At 36.9% G+C, this 8,393-nt stretch overlaps 1 long non-coding RNA gene across 2 annotated transcripts; it reads right to left on the reverse strand.

Annotated features, from left to right (window-relative positions):
* Positions 1 to 39: 39 nt before the first annotated feature.
* On the reverse strand, positions 40 to 4,928 carry LOC127442043 (uncharacterized). 2 transcript variants are annotated; one of them, XR_007897426.1, is made up of 5 exons: positions 4,255 to 4,928; positions 3,892 to 3,947; positions 3,652 to 3,767; positions 3,297 to 3,420; positions 40 to 2,106 (listed from the first exon to the last, which is right to left on the reverse strand). It is a non-coding gene; the product is annotated as an uncharacterized LOC127442043 (long non-coding RNA). The 2 variants fall into 2 exon arrangements; XR_007897427.1 differs by lacking the exon at positions 3,297 to 3,420.
* Between the last annotated feature and the right edge of the window lie 3,465 nt (positions 4,929 to 8,393).

Here is an 8,393-nt window from a genome sequence, read left to right on the forward strand (position 1 = left end):
ATATATATATATATATATATATATATATATATATATATATATATATATATATATACATATATATAAAAACTTTTCTGTGTGTAATACACACCCTTCACTAACTAGTGCTGCAAAATACAGTTGAAGTCAGAAGTTTACATACACTTAGGTTGAAGTCATTAATACTCAGCCATTCCACAGATTTAATATTACCAAACTATAGTTTTGGCAAGTCCTTTAGGAGATCTACATTGTGCATGACATGAGTAATTTGTCCAACAATTGTTTACAGACAGATTGTTTCACTTTTAATTGACTATATCACAATTCCAGTAGGTCAGAAGTTTACATACGCTATGTTAACTGTGCCTTTAAGCAGCTTGGAAAATTCCAGAAAATGATGTCAAGCCTTTAGACAATTAGCCAATTAGCTTCTGATAGGAGGTGTACTGAATTGGAGGTGTACCTGTGGATGTATTTTAAGGCCTACCTTCAAACTCAGTGCCTCTTTGCTTGACATTATGGGAAAATCAAAAGAAATCATCCAAGACCTCAGAAACAAACTGTGGACCTCCACAAGTCTGGTTCATCCTTGGGAGCAATTTCCAAATGCCTGAAGGTACCACGTTCATCTGTACAAACAATAGTTCGCAAGAATAAACACCATGGGACCACGCAGCCATCATACCGCTCAGGAAGGAGACACATTCTGTCTCCTAGAGATGAACGTAGTTTGGTGCGAAAAGTGCAAATCAATCCCAGAACAAAAAGGACCTTGTGAAGATGCTGGAGGAAAAAGGTAGACAAGTATCTATATCCACAGTAAAACGAGTCCTACATCGACATGTGGATATATTGAAGCAACATCTCAAGACATCAGCCAGGAAGTTAAAGCTTGGTTGCAAATGGGTCTTCCAAATGTACAATGACCCCAAGTATACCTCCAAAGTTGTGGCAAAATGGCTTAAGGACAACTAAGTCAACGTACTGGAGTGGCCATCACAAAGCCCTGACCTCAATCCAATGGAAAATTTGTGTGCAGAACTGAAAATGTGTGTGCGAGCAAGGAGGCCTACAAACCTGACTCGGTTACACCAGTTCTGTCTGGAGGAATGGGCCAAAATTCCAGCAACTTATTGTGAGAAGCTTGTGGAAGGCCACCCAAAACGTTTGACCCAAGTTAAACAATTTAAAGGCATTGCTACCAAATACTAACAAAGTGTATGTAAACTTCTGACCTACTGGGAATGTGATGAAAGAAATAAAAGCTGAAATAAATAATTCTCTCTACTATTATTCTGACATTTCACATTCTTAAAATAAAGTAGTGATCCTAACTGACCTAAGACAGGGAAAGTTTTCTACAATTAAATGTAAGGAATTGTTTAAATAAGTTTAAATGTATTTGGCTAAGGTGTATGTAAACTTCTGACTTCAACTGTACATCTGTGGTTATAACATAGAGTGAAGCATGTTTATGAATTGGTAATCAATTCACGAGGGTCTCGTGGTTGTCAGGATTCCAGTGTTTGGAATCATATTCGGATATATTTATGATCCTCTCCATTGGAATCGCAAATGTTTATGAGCTGTTAACAATAACCGGCAGCATGTTTCTTACTTACAGTACATTCTCATACTGTGAAGTGTTGTTAAAATGTGCCTGCTCAAACATGTCAGATAATATCAAAGTGTTTAATGAGAGTCTTAGAAACTGGAGGGAGTCCAGTGTGCCTGCAGACAAATAAAACATGTTAAAGGAAAAATAAAACAGCAAAACCCATTAACTTAGCTTAATAAAAAATAAGGCCAGCATCAGTGTTCTAGCTCTCTCAAAACAGGTCTGACCTCTGTTGTTTAATCTTTTTTGCATTGTACAGCATTAAATGAAAATTAGTTTTTGAGTGGTGTGTCTAAAGAGGGGAGGTGTCATATTTTGGGGGGTTTCAGCAATGCCTTGTGCCTTCAACCTTTCAAGAATCTCTCAAATCCCAGGCCAGTTCGGAACATGATCAGCAGAGCGAGCGTGCACTTTGAACTTGCAGTGTGAGGAATGTGGATTAATGCACTAGTGCAGAGCAAGCCGTCTCGTCAAAGGCACATGGGGCATAATCTCACCCACGACAGCTGAAATACAGACACACAGAATGAGAGAGAAAGAGAATGACCAGATACAGTAGTTATGTTTATCAATTAAAGTTAAAACAATTGATTAAATTAGACAAGAAAGGTTATGATTTTCTATGCATTTAAGTCATTTTGGATGACTGCTAAATTAATAAATGTAAATGTAATAGTTTTCACCTTATGTATGTATAGTTACAATTGAATCAACCTCTTTGGGTTTTGAAAAAGATGCCAAAACTTTTTGGCCAAAAGCAAATAATTAAAGTGATGAAAAAGTTAAATGAAAATCATCCATTAAAATAATATTTTCCATGTTGATTTTAGACCATAATAAATGTTTAAATTATCTAATTTTTATTTAAATATATGGTTCACCTGAAAAGTACAATTCTGTAATCATTAACTCACCCACATGTTTTTACAAACTTGCATGACTTTCTTATGCAGAACACAAAAGGAGATGTTTTAATTAAAATTCAGTTGTTTTTTTCAATGCAACAACAGAGGTTAGGGATTCATTTTCAAGCTTCAAGAAAGATGCAGAAATATCATAAAAGTAGTCATATTACAAGTCTTCTGAAGGCATATGGGTTTTGGTGAGAAACAACCTGAAATTTTAAGGAATATTCCGGGTACAATTGACAGCATTTGTGGCATATTGTTGATTACCACAAAAAATTATTTCAACTTACTCATCCTTTCAAAAAAAAGCAAAAATCTAAATTACAGTGAGGCACTTTTTGGAGGTTTCAAAGGGAGAAATGTGAAGCTTATAATTTTCTAAAAGCACTTACATTAAATCTTCTGTTAAAACTCATGTATTATTTGAGCTGTAAAGTTGTTTAAATCGTAATATTTATAGTCATTTTAGGGTTTGTTGACTTTACATGGTCATGGAACCGAAGTTGTAAAATTGGCAATAACTTTACACAGTAAAAAAACTGGACTTGTATTGCATATTCATGAGTGCGTGAGAGAAGCTCGTTCACAGTGGGAGGTGTGTTCATGCAAGAACTTGCATTAGTTAGCATAATATTTGTATTAGAATATTAATCAATTTCTCCCTTTGTGTTCTGCAAAGAAAGAAATTTGTACAGATTGGGGACAACATGAGGGTGAGTAAATTATGGTAGCATTTTCATTTTGGGGGGTGAACAATTCCTTCAAGGCATCATACTGTATGTTAGCACCTTTGTGAATAAGGCTAAAGAAAGTCACTTTCAAGGCAAGTCAGTCCACTCGGCAGCCATCTTGGGAACCCTCCCGGGCAGCTATTTTCAATAAATACAAGCAGCATAACAGTACAGCTCCTATCTACTTGAAAGGGGAAAGACCAAAATCCCCAAAATGGTTGGTCAAGATTATGCTAAAATAACATATTTCAAATCAGCATTAGAATCTGACAACACTGGAATCATAAATTGTGCTTTTTTTAAGCTAAGATAATGCTAAAAGACTCTATTTTTAAGGCTGGTCCAGATAATGCACATTCTCAAGTAAACTGACAGGCAATGTATGTATCTAAAAGGTGTTTGGCTCTTTTACCTGCAAGGCGGGACTTCCTTTTCAACACTCGCCATAATGGTTGTTCCAATTTCTCCCATTCATTTTGAAGTCACGTGAAATCCCTCTAGTTCAGCACCAGTTGTTCACACCTTGGACTTAAAAAAAGGCTCATGAAATGGACGTAGAAACATTTACCTCACATTTTGTGATGTTTACTTTAGTTTTTGAACCGGAAGAAGGAAACGGAGAGAGAAAAAAAAAAAAAAATTAACCACTTACCCCTTAGTATTGAACATAATAATTGTTTTCAATGTTCAATGCATACGTGTTAACATCTAAAAAAAAAAAATTGTTTTGGGGTTACATAACCATTTATTACAAGAGGTCCGTCTCAATCTATATGGTCTCTGGGCAAAATGTTTGAAAAATTTCATTCAAGTTGGAGAACAGCGTTATGAGAAATGGAAATAAATATAACTGTATTTAATTAAATAGGGAAAATCCACTGTTAGCATTAAGCTAGTTGAAAGTTATGACAGTTACAAATTATACATAATCTAAATCACCTTTCTCTTTCTCCTATGTTTCTCTAACAAACGACAGGGCACCAGATGTTTACCTGACATCACTGACATAGTTTACCTGATTTAGCTGAGCTTTTGTGCTAGAGATGCCTGATGCTTGTGAGGGAGAAAAGAGCAGTGAGCCCCACCCCCTTTTTCTTCAGCCTTCACTCACGCCAGCTCTGCTAACAGACAGGAAGTACTTAGTTACCTGCTGTTTACCTCAGAAATTGCAAACCCTCTATTCCTGAGGGGTCTTACACTGGTAACCTGTGAATATAGATCTTTTGATCTTAGACTTGTAGTAGCTGGAAAAGCTAAAGGATAGCTACACTTTCAGTCCAGTCTCTTTAGATCCTCAAAATGAAAGGACATTGAGTAAATATTACATCATACTGTATGCAAATTGGCGCATCTAAGGTTCCTCACAAAGTTAGGAAATAGCAGCTACATTTTTGAAGTAGCAGTGGACATGGATGTCAGTGTACTCTAGATGTGTGTACTGAGAGATATAGGTGGACTGGGAGCCATAAATAACTTTTGATTTGCATTTACTAGTCAAACATCTGTAGGCTACTCTCAAAACAAAGTGGATTTCAATCATGCTGAGTAAACAGTCACTATAGATAGACAGTCAATCTAGACATTATGTTTCTCCAGTATATTGGATGCAGTAAACTGTATAATCTATTATATAACTTGGGTTTTGGTATTTTATGGATATTGGCAGAGATTTAAACTTAAAATTCTCATCCCACTGACACATTCCACCATAAACACATATACTGAACGCTTTCCTCAGCAGTTTTTGCATCCATCTAAACTTGTGTTGAAGCAATTTTTAAGACTTTTTGCCTTATATCATCTTTTGTCTTATAACAAAGAAACAAGCTTGGCACATGCATTTCACACAATGTTATACAAATGTTTATCTTCAAACATACAGCAACACTCACTAAAATGTCAGAGTCATGCTGTAAAATTGAATGAAAGAACATGTGGCCGTATCTTATTTGATTTCAACACAAACACCCAGAGAGGTTTAATATCTGTTTTTCTCTTGTGTTTAGCTAATAAATAGCCGGAGATATTTGAGCCGCGTTGAGAAACCCAACTGCAGTTATTTTATTTTCTGCCTCCTTTTTAAGCGAGGGAGTGATTTTCACAACTGTAATTTTCTTGTATGATGGATTCAAGTTTTAAATGCAAGTTTGAAAATGACAGATCTTTACAAAGCCACTCCACAGAAACTACTATGTTCTTGTTTATCAAAGCCTCATGCTAACTGCTGAAAAACAATATTTACTTCACAAAGGCAGTTGTTACTGACGGATGAGGGGAGAGAGGAACTGAGCTATGTCTCTGATGGTATTCTCAGAAGGCTCTTATTTGAGTAAAATTGTCTGTAAAGGAGCACCGCCCTTTTCCTCCACAGCGTTTTCTTCCTGGCTTCCATCGCCTTGTGGCCTTCGTTAAATACTGGTTAGTTGGTGTACATAAGGTTTTGAGCTGAGGACAGGGGGATTTATTGTGCAGTAGCGGCACAGCTGTGCAGGAGGGTGTCTCAGATGTGCTGATCTAGGATCAGTTTCCCTTTGTGTCTCTAAAAATGGTTGTTGGCACATGAGAGCCACAAACTGCTTTTTGATCAGTGATTTTTCTGTGGTAAGTTTGCAACAAAGTCTCATGACTAGTAAAAAATCATACGAGATCATGAAATCTTAAGATATCGTATAACTTGGCTCATATGAAAAGGTAAGACTTTTCATTCCTTTTCGTAATTAACAGAACTTCAAATTGATCTAATACAGGCATCACATTTTAGCTAGCCTTCTATCCATCACTTTATTTAGGTTTAGGGTCTGGGTAAGGGGTTAGACTTTATGGTTAGGTTTAGATTTAGATTGTAGTTAAAGGATAAACTTGTAAGAATGCTCATTCAAAACCCAGATGTTTTCTTTCTTCCATAGTAGACAGCAGTAATTTTACTACTAAAATCATGACAAGGTTTAGAGATTAGGTACGGGGTTACGCTTTATGGTTATGTTTAGGATTGGGTTAGGGGTTTACTGAGAAATGTTATCGCCAGCAATTGCCAGGTCGCTGTACTGTTGATTGCTGGTTGACGTTCCTGCCGCTGGATGGCTAACTTTATCAAGCTGAAACATACTTGACGCAAGTACGTGAAGAACGCAGACGCTTCTAGCTACGAAAACTCCAATTCATACATTGTTTCGTTACAAAATGTGTCATCGCAATTCACAACAAAATACAAGTACACATTGCATTCTCAACTCAGCCACAAGGGGCGCTATAGCGGACATTACTCTGAACTGTCCACTTCTACTGTGAGTTCTTTTTCAGGCATACTGTCATGGCAGAGCAACAGTTTGAAGAGAATATTGCTAAGCAAGTTCGTTAAAGTCAATATATTTATAGCAACTTACCTGAATAATAAAACTTCCAGTTTAACAGCACAGACTTTTAAAGGTAACTCTATCTGCCTCTTGAGTACGTTGCAGAAACGTGCCTCACAAGAATGCATGTTAAGTATGTTCAACCAAACTGCGCATTGGCCAAGCACTTCATCTATGTATGCGTACTTGCATAAAGTATGTTTCTGGCCCTTGTGAGCTGTGCAACTGTCCATAAGTTTTGAAATTCTGATCACAAATTAGATATATTGCCAGTAAATATAAAAAGTTAATTCTTTTTTGACAGAGAATTCTTGATATTAAAAATGTATATTCTGCAGAGGAAAGCTTTTGTTTGTAAATTTCAAAGGTGCTATAAGTGATTTTTTCATGGAAAGGTATGCAAAAAATATATTAATATAATAAGTGTTGTGAAATATCTCACAGGTCTCTGTGACAGCACGAGAATATGTAAACAGCAAACAAAAATGTGTCCAAGTTCTCTGACGCTTTCTGCCTGCCAATCATTTGCGCATTCTCATAGAATTGTAGTTGCAGCGAATTATTGAGGCTTAATATCATTTTTATGCCATGTTGCTCATAACAGTTGACAGTTGAGGGCACTATTTTGCTGCTGTTGTTTTTGACAAACATTTCTGCTCGGTGTCAGTCTCAACCCAGATAGTACATCTCTGAGATACCTGTTTTAGATCTTTTCATCTGGAAAGCATCACAATCTAATTAACATCTGATAAACATCTAAAAAAGATCAGATTTACTAACATTCTAAATAATAAACGTCTCAAAGACATCTGCTGAATGTCTCATTTACATCCAAGACATACTTATTGACATATGTCTTATAGACGTATTGCAGATGAGCAAACATCATAAAAAATAAGTCTTCCAGATGTAAACACACACATCAAATATACGTCTGGGTACATGATGTACACGTGCTATCAGGGAATAAAGCTCATTTGGTATCTTTGAAGTGCAGGTTTTGGAGAGAGGGGGCGTGGCTAATCCAGTGGCTCAACTTGTGGAAATTGCAGAATGGCTAAAATCGCTTGCAGCACCTTATATTGCATGAATCAAACTCTAACAGATTGCCAACAATGTTTCCATGCATAATTTTGTTTATTAGAGTATATCCCTGCATATAAGTAGAGACAAATCATAAAAAACAGTAATAAGGGTTCGGAGTAACATTAACTTCTCCTCCATCTTGCCTGCACTTGACTACAGAATCTAACAGAAAATGGGCCATGTAATGTGTGCTCCATTGTCTTCTCTCCTATTTGTAGTTGCTATATCGTATCGCTACTCATTTGCACAGAGAAACTTTCGGCAACTTCGTTGCATTGCTGGACACGCCTCCAACACATTGGCAATGATCGCTCTTGCTCATGTTGCCTTTGTTGCTGCAAGTTGCTGTCATTGTAAACGGGGCAGCAGTCAGGCAGTTTTCTGAGTATATGCTTTCAACACACTATACTTTGGGTAGCTGTCTGTAAATAGCTGTTGTGTTGACTTGTGGGAGGTGAAGTATAGGGCTGATAGAAGCTGATCAAGGGAGCACACAACTCATTAGAGGCTTACTGCAGCCGACAACAGATCTTCCCCATCATGTCCTGTCATGCTCGTAATTACACAAAGCTGTCTGCTTCTGAGCCGAGCCCTTAGACTCCACATTATCATCTCCCTCTCTCTATCTCAGGTACACACAGAGAAGATAAACACACACTTACACACATATCTTTGACATTAAACTGTAGTTCGTAGTCACATGGGATGGAGTGCA

Source organism: Myxocyprinus asiaticus, chromosome 6 (assembly GCF_019703515.2).
Source record: "Myxocyprinus asiaticus isolate MX2 ecotype Aquarium Trade chromosome 6, UBuf_Myxa_2, whole genome shotgun sequence".
NCBI lineage: Eukaryota > Metazoa > Chordata > Actinopteri > Cypriniformes > Catostomidae > Myxocyprinus > Myxocyprinus asiaticus.